This window comes from Papilio xuthus, unplaced genomic scaffold (assembly GCF_000836235.2).
Source record: "Papilio xuthus unplaced genomic scaffold, Pxut_1.1 DF826938.1, whole genome shotgun sequence".
In the NCBI taxonomy this organism is placed as follows: domain Eukaryota; kingdom Metazoa; phylum Arthropoda; class Insecta; order Lepidoptera; family Papilionidae; genus Papilio; species Papilio xuthus.
The window spans coordinates 3,887,243-3,901,618 of record NW_013531711.1 but is presented as its reverse complement, the minus strand read 5'-3'; the positions used below and the strand labels follow the sequence as shown (position 1 = coordinate 3,901,618).

At 32.8% G+C, this 14,376-nt stretch overlaps 1 protein-coding gene across 1 annotated transcript in view; it reads right to left on the bottom strand.

Annotated features, from left to right (window-relative positions):
• Positions 1 to 14,376, bottom strand: part of LOC106121662 (uncharacterized) — a 153,122-nt gene that overhangs the window by 137,981 nt on the left and 765 nt on the right. The gene's annotated exons all lie outside the window — the stretch shown is intronic.

The window sequence follows — 14,376 nt, the reverse complement described above, 5'->3', positions numbered from 1 at the left end:
GCGAGTTAAACATGGTAGAAACAAAGTTAACTAATTGTTCCAGTAAAGTTGGTTCGAAGGACTACATTAACTCTGCTCTCACAAAGGAAACAATTCCTTTTCATACTAAACGATAGTTAGTTACAATAACTGTAATAAGCATCTCGGACCGCAAACTATTTATTAACGTACATATTTGCACTTGATGGCTGCCGTAAATTTAAATCATCATAATATAATAATTCCTCTGCTATATTACTTGAGAGCTGGAAATAATTATTTAGTAATTATACGTTATATTTTACGCTTTTAACGACACCATTTATGCAGTGTGATACAATACAAACTTCAATTATAAAGACTTTATCATCACGATTTCACGATATTTTTATTTATAACAGAAGGGTGTAAACGAGCAGCGGGAACACCGAGATGTTCAACAACGCCCATGGACATCAGCAATACCAGAGGAACCGCAGATGCGTTGCCAGCCTTTTAGATGGTGTTACTCTTACTACTACGCTTCTAGAAGGACCCTAAGGCGTAGCTGTTTGGAAATACGGTCGAGGACAGACCATTCCACAACCTGCTGTGCGAGACAGGAAGTTTCGCGCAAACCGCACGGTTGTGGATTGTCTGCCATCGAGATAGAGTGAAGGTGTGGATGGAACCTGGCGGTCTGTCGTGTCGTCCAACGACGGAACTCGGCGGCATGAATCGTTCCAAACAATTCTTCAGAGCACTATATTAAATTAGATATTAAAAAATTCCATAGATCAATGGGCCTTATAAAAACATAGAGCGCGATTCAAATACATTTTAGATTAAACAAACGACTGGCGCGATTTTTTTACAAATGCAACCTTGACAAATAAAATAATTAAATAGGTACTTATACAAAAGCATTGTAGTGATGAAACATATTTATTAACATAAAACCACTTTAACGTCCATACTATCAATCACCGGCGGTCAGATTTCAATTTGTAAAAATATTAGCAGGTTTTTATAAATTTACTAATATTTCTTGTACTATTCCAATTAAGCTCTAGGCTTGTGCTATGATATGGTTTACGACAATAGTCGAATGGCAGGATACAAACCCCCGATCTCGCGATCGAGAATCCGCAGCCTTAACCATTAGCTATTGGCGCTTAATTAAAACACGTGTTCAACTAAACAGTGCCTTACTATATTTTCATGTCAAGTTATGATTTCAGCCAACTAATTTAATTGCAAACAATTGTTGCAAACATTTGCTGTTTAAAAAGTTCCTAACATCTATTTCGGTGATTCTAATTCTTGTATAACTTATAAATTGTTATTCGTGTCACCAATGGAATACAACATTCTGTCGACGTAAGTAGGTCAATTGAGCCCTACAGCTTGTAATTTACGCATTACTCGATCTAATCAATATGATAATGTGAAATTAAACCGCTTTACCATAAGAAAATTTCTTTCCTAATTCCCTTATATAAAAGCTACCGATTAAAATTTCTTAGAAATCGAATTCAAATTATTTAGCCAAAGTCGAAAAGATTTCATGAGATTTTTATGACGAAAAACATTTTATAAACTTCTTAGAATTTCTTTGTTAAATGGATTCATAATTAATCCTTTTTAAACTTAACAAAATGAACAAATCTAATTAATGTTTATTTTAATATTCACAAAAACAAATTATTATCATGAAAAATGTTTCTCGTTGCTGTAAACAAAAGATTTTTTGAGGTCTGAATTCTGAAGAACATTGAAGAGTACTCGAAAAGACACAGTAAAGCCTATCTATTTTTTCGTGTCCTCTTTATGTTTTATCCAGGTCAGCGACACGTCAACGGAAAATAAAGCACTGCTTATTTTTCACGAACTGAATGAATCGTTTCTAACTTTTCACAATTAAAATGAAACATTTCGAATATACTATTAAATACATAGTAAAAATTAAAGAATATTTACGTTATGTTAAAACTTACTGTTGTTATTTTTAGAGCTCAATATTGAGCTTAAAGATATTAGAAAAATGTTTGGAGTCGAAATTCAAGAAACAAGACTAACAATATCAAAGTATAGTGTCATGACTCATAAACAAACCTCAAACTCAAATGAAGTAAACGATTTAGAGCCTTTAAGTGTAAAATCTTCAGACCCTCTCAAATTGTAAAGACGAAGTGTAAACCCCGTTTCCCGTCGCACTCCGCAGTATCTTGCGATAACTAAGTGCCGGAGCGGACCAGATTAATTTATTGCTATCTCCCCACGGAAATGCAGTTATACAAAAAGGCCAATTCAATCTCGACTTGAACGTACGCTTTACATGTTCAAGAGTGCTTTAGATTGCTCAATTTAAATAAATTATTTCTTTATTATAAAACTAGCTGTCACCCGCTACTCTGTCCGTGTGGAATTCAAAAAAATCTTAATGAGTAGCGTAGGCTACTACGCTACTCATTATGTTCTACATCAGTGTCGATTGTCATTAAGATCCAGTGAGCCGTTCCGAAGATACCTTCAAACAAACATCCATCCATCCATCTAAACATTTGCATTAATAATATTAATATGAAGTATGATTGTATATTCCTTTACTTTTAACAAGTTTAAGATCATGTTCGGAAAACTGTTTAGAACAAAATTTATGTAAATGTGATTCTCGCTATGGATTTTTTAACATGTGTAAAAAACAAAGATTAAAAAACAATTCCTATATCCAAGACGGTTGTTATTTCGAACTTGTAACTATAGTAATATAAGTACAAGGTAAGTTCAGAAAAGACGATGTAACTGCATTGTTATGAGCAAGAGTTATCATTTAACCACATCTTGGCCCCAACTTGTCGTTTTACGATTGAGTAATACCAAGTTACGGTTTTATACACTTAGAGAATTAATTTAAAGTATATATTATTATTTTTTACACTCAGTCAATCATAGTAATATTACAAATGCGAATGTTTGGATGGATGGATGGAAGTTTGTTAGAAGAACACAGCGGGTACTAATTAAGTTATTTTTTTTTATTCCGCGCGGAAGGAATCGCGGGCGACAGCTAGTTAAGTTTATTTCCATTGTTATAAAATGAGTTTTAATCTCTTAAAAAAAAAACAAAGATAACACTATGTTTCGGTAACAGAATTTCTTTGGTAACATTTTAGAAAAGACGTAGTGATTCCCCCGACAGTACGTTCAACTTGTTAACCGACCACTCGACTTACGAACTGTGCGAATGCTACAAACTTACAAATTGAGATGAATTAGACAACCGATGGAACCCTTTTACCCGTCCACTTCTTATTAGATTACACGGACTAGATACAACGAACAAAGTTGACGGCAAAGAAAAAGCTTTGAAAGTTAAAAGTTAAGATGAATAATAAATGTTTCCTAAGATTGTGTTTTAATTCAAATTATTTAGAATATATTTGTAAACATACATACATAGAAGGAGTCGTATTGAATATTAGCAGCTTGTCACGGTTTCGAACGGATGAACTTTCGAACGGATAGACGTTTGTATTTCCAGAACGGATCTCGATGTATGAGATGTATAAGGTAGCTGTCTATTGGTGTAAAAAATTTTTTTATAATTACAGAATTTTTTGAGTTAATCAATTACAAAGATTTCTCTAAACACTAGTTAAAACATTATGACGTGAATTTAATATATCATTGAACTCTCAAAAAAGTTATAACATTTCAGGGCCAAGAAAACGATAAAATTGCAATAGATAGTAAAGTCCCAGCACGAAGTTACGTCAGAAGGGAAAACACGCGTACGAGCACGGCCTATAAATCTTATAATATGCAACGTAACAATAACGATATTTGTTTTTCCTTACAAAATAACACTCATTTTATTCAGCGTTACATGAAATAAAAGCTCGTTTTCCTCTATTACGAATATTTTATTACATTTATATAAGTGTTATAAAAATAATTATGGTAATAAATAATTTTACCTCTTTATCCTTATGAAATAAAATGATTACGTTTTTATGATTTTAATACTTCTAGTGTGACAAGGGTTATATTTTTGACATCTGTGGATTTACTTCTCGTTTTTGTAAAAAAACAATTTTTAACAATAAATTTACTTGCATATAGAACGAGTTACAATTTAATTTTACTGTATGACTGACAAGATAAAGAGTTCAGGAAGAAAGTTGATATTTAATTAACACTATTGTCTTGGAGAATTAACACTTGCAAATTTTGTTGAATAACATTGAAACCGAGCGGAATCCAGTGGTCAGGGTGTAATTACGGTCTACTACGGACGAGTTTTCCTACGTCCGAATGTACGAGTAACAGACTGTACCGGATATCCGTGAATTAACGAAGCTCTCAACAACACCCTTTATCCACAAAGCTGTAATTTATTAACTTAGAGAGATTAACAATTATGTTTCAATGAAACTTACTTTAAATGAAAACAATAACTCGGTAGTAAAATCTAAAATCTTATATTCTACCACTTAATTTTTCATGACGAATAACGCTAGTAGATTAAGTTATTAATATAGGCTTATATAATCTTTAAAGCGGATCTTAATTGATTAATAAAATATAATGCTTTCAAAATACTTAGTCATCGTAACGATATTTAACTTCGCTTACAATTTATTTACAAAACAATTTGCTCCTAAACACAGTTAATAAATTTTACATGTAAAGTTTTTCATTGAAAAAGTAAACATCAATATAATGTAATTTAAATTAATCTTTATAATGGTTTATTAGCTACCAGACTATCTTATAATTAACAGTACGAAACGTCAGACTTACAAAATCTGATTAAGATTTGTGAAGCCATGACAAATGAGATTTTGCCGCGCCATATATCAGAGATGTTGGAAAGTCAAAACTCCACTATATTAACATAATGGGAGTTGGTCTTGTTTTCAGATGTGTTCAATTTGCAATAGACTATAAGTTATGATGAAAGTTTATATAACAAAACAGAATATTGAGGAATTTATTATCATTTCTTCTTTAAAATAGAATAATAGTTCAAAAAAGAGAATTCGAAAACATTTAATTCGTGTAATTATCGTGTAATAAAAGTGCTAAACAGAATAAATTATGTATATGTAAATCTTACTAATATTATAAATGCAAATGTTTACATGAGTGGATGTTTGTTTGAAGTAATCTCCAGAACAGCTCAACGAATCTCGACGAAATTTGGTATAAATATAGAACATAGTCTGGAAAAAGATATAGACTACTAAAGTTTTTTTAATTGTGTACGGACGGAGTCGCTGGCGACAGCTAGCATAATTATAAATCAGAATACCTGAATTTAATGTGCCGCCTACATTTTGCTTAGCTAATTGAATAAAATGTGGTAAGCGATCAACCTATATTTACCTATCAGCCCATATTAGGCCCAAAATTAATGAGGTGGTAATTAAGTTCGCACTCCAACCTCTAAAATCATTTGATGAGTGGTTTATAGCACCATATATCGGCTATATCAATTCACAAAATAATAAAGTTTTTAAATTTAATAAATAAAAGTGACGTCTAAAGTTTACGACATGAAAACAAAGTGTATCGCAAATAAAGGCAACAGGCACTCCGTTATTATCTTACTACGGTAAACAAAAACACTACAGCGGGCACGCAGTAATAATAAATCCTCGGATACGTTAGATAACAATAACGCAACGTACGAGTGAATCAGTGGGAATAGCACGAACATTTACGAAAAAGTATTCGTAACGACAAAACGTTCTATTATTTAGCGACACGCGAAAAGTACGACGACAAATCTCACTTGTTTCAACATATTTTATCGACAACGTTACGAAAAAGCGTATCGCAAATATTCTTGATAGACCCTCGGAATGCACGCACCTTCTCCGTGCAAAACACACCAGCGAAAAATATGTAATGGCACTGAACATGTTAATAAAAAAACGTATTTATTTGTATACTATTGATTTATAAATATAATAAAGCGAATAACCTTTAATATTTATCAAGACATATTCCAAATTAAATTCTAATCAATCGATAGTCTGTATATTACTGGACGGATTATATAGTGTTATATTAGTAAGGATTAGTTACAAGATTAATATACTATATTACTCAATTAATTATTTAAGCTATTAATATTTCAATACTTAGATTTTATTTAATGCAGCTAAAATATAATTATAATACGAATTTCAATCATACAATCATCATTAGTTCTTACGTTGAAGGAAAACATCGTGATGCAACCTGCACACATGTGAGAAGAAATTCAATGATATGTGTAGTCAACCAACCCGCACTTGGTCAGCGTGGTTGACTATGACCTAATCACCCTTAATTTAGGGTAGGCTCCGAGCCCCTCGGTGGGGACGTATAGTGAGCGGATGATGACGATGATGAATCATTAAACATAAAAAGTATAAAAACAAAGAGCCATCCCTCAATTCTCTATAAAAAAAACTGAGATATTAAAAGTTTCGACAGTGGATACACACGGTTATTCTATTAAATAGCTGTGAGAATATATATCAAATTATATATATTTTATTCAACAAATAAGTCAGTAATAAGATGTTTATCAAAGCTGAGCAAAAGCAACACGTGCCAAGAGCGATATAAACTCGAGATGTATTAAATACAATGAAGTCGGTTCGAGTTTCGCTGATTAGTCTCCGCCTCGGCGCTTTACGACTCTGTTCTTGCGAACAATCATTATTTTAACATTACAGATGTATGTCTCATCTTCATGTTATGTGGTTTCTCATTCGTAATATCACTTGATATCCTTTGTCTCTAATCGGAACATCTTCCAATAATGTATGAAGAATTTTCTTCTCTCTTATAAATTACATTTATGAATCTGTTATGTTAATAAAAGGAAGAATTTGTTGGAAATATGCTTTTGTTCCTTTTTTAAAATTGTCAAGTAAAGTAAAAATATTATTAGGGTAAAGTGACATCTTATGGAGGCCTCTGTAAGGGTAGTATTCACGCCAAAAGCACACGGAGTATGAGGACATAAATTTTGTGAAAATAAAAAGATGTAAATGAAATACTTATAATCCCATTTATTCCTAAATAAGCAGTACACAATTATATGCATTAAATTGTTTGTTTTTAACCAAATTTAACTTTTCCTTATAAGGAAAGGATGGGAAGTGGAAGTGGACTTTCCGAGTGAGAGGATGCATGGAAAGGGAAAATATTTTCTTTCTGTGCATCCTCTCCTCCGTCGATTAAAGGTAGGCAACGCATATGCAATTGCGTGTGTCTATGGGCAACGGTCACTTCGCTATTTCAGCGATTTCAGGCCGCTCGCTCGTTTGCCACCATTTAGTATAAAAAAAAAATAAATATTAAACAATATCATTATTTTAACATAATGATTTTAATTAAAATAATTTGAGATTAGGAATTGATTAACCTTTGTTTATTCGTTTCCTTGATATATGATTAAATATAGATATTGACCAAACTAATACATAGAATTCGATAAAGACATTTCACATAGATAAAGACATAGATTAAGATAAAGACATAATATTCCTTTATTAATATTCATTACGGAGTCAAATTAACAAGAGCTATAATAAGCTGTACACAGGCTACACAGGGCGTCGTGCCAGGGACAAAGTAAATTAGCATCTATTCCATTTAAGCAAAGGGTTTAATTTAAGCTAATTATATCCACCTCTTGAAACTTTACAAACATTCTTGGCATTGTAGATGCCACGTGAAACAGAAATGCAAGGCCGTTTTGTCTAAATTAACTGAGTATAATACTTAAATCATCGGATCTTGAACTACAATGTAAAGGTACGTATAAACTACGACAGTAATTGCAATATTAATGCCTGTACCATTAACAATTGTATGGATGAAGAGATACTCATGTTCATATAGGCACTTCGATGTAGGAAGTACAAACTTATACACTGAATGTGCCGTGTATTGTCGTAAACTAATTCTACCATTACTTATACATCGACTTTGTATATTTCAACTAGCTGTCGCCGATACGACGACTCGATACGGTATTAGAAAAACACTTAATTAGTAGCCTATGTGTTCTTCTAGACTATGTTCTATATGTATGCCAAATTTCAGTGGGATCTATGCAGCCGTTCTGGGCATACCTTCTAAAAATATCCAATCATTCGCTTTTATAATATTAGTAAGACTACAAGCACATTATTACATAGAGCACTACACAGTTAAATTGGTATTTAAAATAGGCCAGTACTTTGGAAACGCCTTAAAAATTTAGTGGTATGAAAAATCTTAAATACAAGAAAATAAGAATAATTATAACAAATTAGTAACAAAGAATTTTACTAGTGGATAATATGAAATACAGATCCGCAGATAAAGCCCACCCGAGTACACCTCTCTCACTCACTTAACCGACGACTAATTAACAAACAAGCTCGATTACGTTGGGCTAACGCTTCATACAACTTATACGGAGTTTTAACAGAACATGTTAATACTCCTAACTTATGTTTTATATTTTGTTTGAGATTAGCCGCAAATGAAACGACGGAGTAAATATTAACTGAACTCGCAGTACTTTAAACGTATCTGTCTGTGTCCATTGGGTTTGTTATACTAGCGTCTGCGACTTCGTAAGCGCACAACAATAAAATTGGCCTAAGTTATTCTCGTTCATACACCACCTTCCAGTAAAAGTACCGTCAAAATCAGTCCAGACGGTCCGGAGATATCTCAAAGAAAAGCAGATTTGCAGACGGACAGAAATACAGAAAAAAAAATGTTTTCCGATATAAGCAAGGCAAAATACATCATGTTCACAATATTTTTCTGTATTACAGGCACTCCAATTTTAAATTGTAAACATTTTAACATAGATAAAACTTCAAAAGTTTAGTTTATAGTCAATAAAAATTACAGCAAAGAGAAACTTACTATTCATCACAGTATGGATTGTTTAAAGTAAAGGCAGTGTGGAATTCCCAGAGTGAATTTCAATAGAAAAATCTCTTTTAATGGCATTTCTTTGTAAGCATACCAAAAAAACGACCTTAAAGGATTATTGAATAATCAAGCAAATATAAGAACCACAAAATACGATTTACTAGAGTTTAACTTTGCTATTTCATTTAAGTAAGTGTAATAATCCAGATAATTTTACTTAAGCTCATTAAAAACCGGAACATGGCAACTAAGAAGTGACTTTCACTTTACTAATCCAAATTTAATTTTATGTTGATTACCATCGTGATGACATTTACATATTAAACGGCTCACCACGCTTTTCACTTAATACTGAATAAATTATTATCATTATAATGTAATCAGTTTGTTAAACAAAGAACAGATGAAAGATTAAAGAGATGCTTCAAATTCTAGTTCTTAAAAGCTCTAAAAACATCACAAAAAAAAACTAATTTGGATAAAGCAAAAGTACGCGCACACAAACGCAGAATGTTGTCGATATTTTTGCAGAAACCGTCATGTAAAACGGAAGATATTATTAATAAAGCTTACAAATATATGTTAACATTTTTATTTATTTACTAGCTGTGCACCGCGACTCCACCATGAATAAAAAAAACATTAATAGCCAGATGTGGTTCTTTCAGACTATGGCAGTCGGTCTGGAGATACCTTCTAACATTCATCCATTTATCCATCCAAACATTCGCATTTATGATATTAGTAAGACATATTTATATAAAACAACTAATCACAATAAATCAAACGCTGAGATTTAAACAAATAACATCGACAAAAAATAAAATCAACACATAATTAATGTAGAATAATCAGTTTCATGTTTTTCCTTTAAATATAATAGGTAAAATCTTGTTTGCGTCGACTACAGTGAATCAAATGTAACCACTGATAGACACTAAATCCATTCGCAACGCAAATTCTATTATGTGATAGCGTACGTTCAATGTTATACTACGTAATACAAACTGACAAATTGATAAACTGAATAAGGATTGATTATGTACTATGCAAACTACAATGACATACAAAACAAACTAAGCAATATTAAATCAAAGTCATCATCATCATGAGCTAACTATTCGTCCCAACCGAGAGGCTCGGTGCTAAGTTGGGGTCACTAGGCCATAGTCAACCAAACTGGTCCAGTTTGGGTTAGTCGACTTCAAACATATATTTAAAATTACATCGCAGATGTGTGCAGGTTGCATCACGATGTGTTCCTTCACCGTAAGAACGTCGGATAAATGTACGTATGTAAATCGAAATTCGAAGAACACATTGGTACATGGCGAGATTCGAACCCAGGTCCTGCAAATTACAAGTCAAGTGCTTTACCCCGAGCCACCAACGCTCTCCCAAGTGCTTAACCCCTGAGCCATCCACGCTTTCGTCAAATCTAAATCTTAAGCTAGAATTATTTCGCTACAAAAATATCTTATTAATGTCGCCCTTTGATAACATTTTAAGTAATCTTAACACAAATTGCTTTACTTGAAATATAAAAGCTTTCATATCATTTAGTAAACAAGTTTTCTCAATTTCTAAGAATAGACATTTTTAACGTTTTCCTCATTTAAGATGAAAATAATCCAATTCGAAAGAAATCTATTTCTGAACTGAGTACTTTTTATAAAATTTGTCTATCCTAAAATAGTTCTGTAATTCAATCATTCCCTTGCCTCATATTTTACATAGCCAAAAAATTTCTAAAATAAAACTAACTTTATGCAATTACTAGCTGTCGCCCTCGACTTCGTCCGCGCGGAATTACAAAAAAAATAATAATTAGAAGCCTATGTGTTCTTTCAGACTATGTTCTATATTTGGGCCAAATTTTAAGCGAGATCCATGCATCTGTTCTGGAGATACCTTCAAACAAACACCTATCCATCCATCCTTTAAGATATTATTAGTTAGAATCCTTTGGCACGAATGGCGCAGATTCGTTTAAAAGTCCAGTGTCAGAATGATTAGTGAGGGGACATAAACGTCGACATTTTATTAAGGCTGGTGTTTCTCCAGTACACCGGCACAGTGTCGGATTTTCTACCTAACAATCCATACAAACATTCGCATTTATAATATTAGTAAGAAAGATTTTAACTAAGTAACTATTCACTAAATATTTGTAATTTGAGACGCTCTTATTTAAATATAATAGCACAATATAGTACCAAGTTATTCAAGTGAACGGAAGTTGTATCACAATCGGGGACAAGACATCTTTAACTCTATATTGATATGAGCACGAGCGGTTCACACTGAATGAACTGTACAGTACTTGGCACATTTCCATGTATATTTTTCATTTCAGAAACACCGCCATACATTTTGATATCTGAATAGCGATAAGGAATCGCTTTGGTTGAGTTCATTCACAGGATATTGACTTCTATGTTGCTAAGTAGAGGTATATTTCGCATTTAATTTTAAACGCTAATTTACACGAAGATTATATTATTCCTTTTATTTAAAACTAGCAATTGCCCGCGACTCATCCGCGCGTAATTTAAAACAACCGTCTAATAAATATTAGGTAGGTTATCAACAGTGAATGTATTTTCCAATCGGTTCAGTAATGAGTGCCTTTTCAATGCAAACAAACAACGAAATCTTTTCCGTTTATAATATCACTAGCAGTCGCCCGCGACTCCGTTCGCGTAGAATAAAAAAAAATATCATAAGTATCTATGTTTTCTTCCAAATTATGTTTTATGTGTATGTCAAAGTTCATCGTGATCCGTCCAACCGTTCTGGAGATACCTTCAACCAAACATCCATCCATCTAAACATTTGCATTTACAACATTAGTGAGAAAGAAATAATATATTATAGACATACTTTCAAAGCGTTTAAGCAACTAAATAATTCTTAACTAATAAACACTCGTAGCTCTTAACGTGAGGAAAAAAATTTGGCGAGTAATCAACTTTTTCTAATTCGTCCGTGCCTCCGAGCTTAATTGCCGCCAAGAGTTTGCGACTTCTTACACTCAATAATCCTTCTTTAGTATTTTTACCGCTTTAAGCTTTAAATAAACATTTTTTTTATTGCCAGTATATTGTACAGTTTTATAAGGGACATTATGTTTTAAAAAATGTCCATTATCAACATTTGACATGTCCAAGTACTTTCTTTTGTCTTCTATTATGCAAGTAATAAAAAGAAATGGCTTTGACTAAAATACCTAAAGCCTAATTTTGAATTCCTTCTCATTCTTCGTTTCTTAAAAAATCGGAGCACCAGAAGCGGAGTTACGCGGTAACACACATAAAAAAAGAACATACAGACGAATTAATAACTTCCTCCTTTTTGAAGTCGGCTAAAAAGAAATAATTGGTACAGATAAAACTTTCAAGTCTGTATTGGTCAAAAGTACATACCCAAAAGCCTATAAATTGATTAAAACAATTCATTAATCACATTGTACACTAGTAATAGTTTACTGTTTTGGTAAGGTAGTGGAAACATCTAGGTTTATTTGATTAATTAGACATTGTATTGCGCTGAGTTAACGAGACAGTCTATATGCGTTAATTACACGGTAATCCTAACATTAACAATGTAATACGATTCCACAAAGCTGGAGAATATCAAGAGACTTATGCAATCAATTACAGACATATTACAATTATCTTCACAATATCAAAGAGTGCAATGAACTCTTACTTTGTAGTGACTTTGTAGACGAGAAAATTAAATGACTAACAATTGCACTCAAGTTTTTTTTTTATAAAAGGTGTTGGCTGTAGGCAAAAGCGCTAGTCGTGATATTATATCGTTAAATTAAGTATGTAATTGTGGACAGAGATTACGCATCTCAATCAGGCAGACAAACCTTTTTTCTTTATTTACGTCCATTAATCTACATGCGTCGTCGTATACCCATAATTCTAATCACCTATGTATACTTTCAAGTTTGCAATGACTTTTTGTGGGACGTTCGTCTTCTTCATCAAAAATTGCATGACGTGCACTTTCATTGTTTGTAGATACCAGCAGTGAAAGCGCACTACAGAATACATATCTGTACTAACGCCGCGTTTAAATTTTCTGGTGCAATGTTAGCAATTGTGGCAATTGATATCACGAGTTTTTTACACCAGGAATTTTAATTGAATGTAAATCAACTAAAAAAGGACTGATTCCAACATTATCAAAAGATTTAAGATATTTATCTCATTGTTCAGTTTACAAAATCTTAGCTTGGGTAAAATTACAATAATTTTACCCAAGCTTAAACAAACTCGCAAACTCTACCACATGCATGTAAGGTCAAAAAACTCTGTACCATAGGTCATTTAGTCTAGCCAAATAATATTAATGCACAGAAACGTAGCGGAGTTTTGTAGTAGCTATATGAGGGTATTTGTTAAAGTTGAAGATCTTAAGTTTATTTCTCAATGCTACGTCAATGATGTAATTATAAAGAGCAATTTAATGGACTAAAAGGTTATCGCCGTCTCTTTTCCTCATGCGATGAATATTAATAAACTCTTTTTATTGCGCCTTTTGAACGTCAATGTACTGCATTGAAATGAATCTCCAGTTGTTATAAACTTCGAAATGAGTTCTTTTTAGTCACGACACTGTTTTTAAATAAAATTGAGACGTAATTAATTCCTGGAACTTGCTTTATCGTTTTTATTTGAGTTTTATTTGATGCTAAATACAATAATTCTAACCTGTCTTTTAGATAAATAACTTATACGTACAAGAAAATGTTACAATATGTTTAAAGTACATAAAAGAGATGGCTCTTTACAAAAATCTAGTTTCTTGCATTATTACAAAATTAACTTACGTTTTAAACAGCCTCCAAAGTCGTTTACATGATTGACTGATCGCATTTACCGTTAACTTATTAGGATAATTGCAAGGTACCCGATTGGAGGTAAGAGGACGGGCCACGTGCGCCGCGGACGAGCTCCAAACCTCTAACTGCGCGGTTGAGATGCGCAGATGCCCTTAACATACCCTCTCTATACTATGTATCAAACTCTTAAACAAAGGACTCGGAATCAATTACAGCCCACGGTCAAACTTTAAACACGATTGTTTTTGTTAAAACGCGCTGGTAAAAACCAATCGACTTCACTTCGCCAACTATGCTTGTACCTCAACACTGCCATATGACGCGGCAAAAGAAGAAAAACGCGCAATATGCGCCAAAAAGAGACGGAGTTACACGGATTAGCAGGCTGCAGGAGAGAGACAGCTTCAGTCATTTTGTAAGCTGATAACCAGAGGCAGTGAACAGAGCGAGGGGAACCATATTCTCGCGCGACTCCGCATGAATGTAATGAATTAAGATTCAATTGTACAAACTAGACTTTATGCGTGCGTATGGAATAGCTTTGATAGAAAGCTTCCAATATCAAACATATTAAATTATAATCACACAAGTAAACATAAAAGTTATATGAAACTAATAAG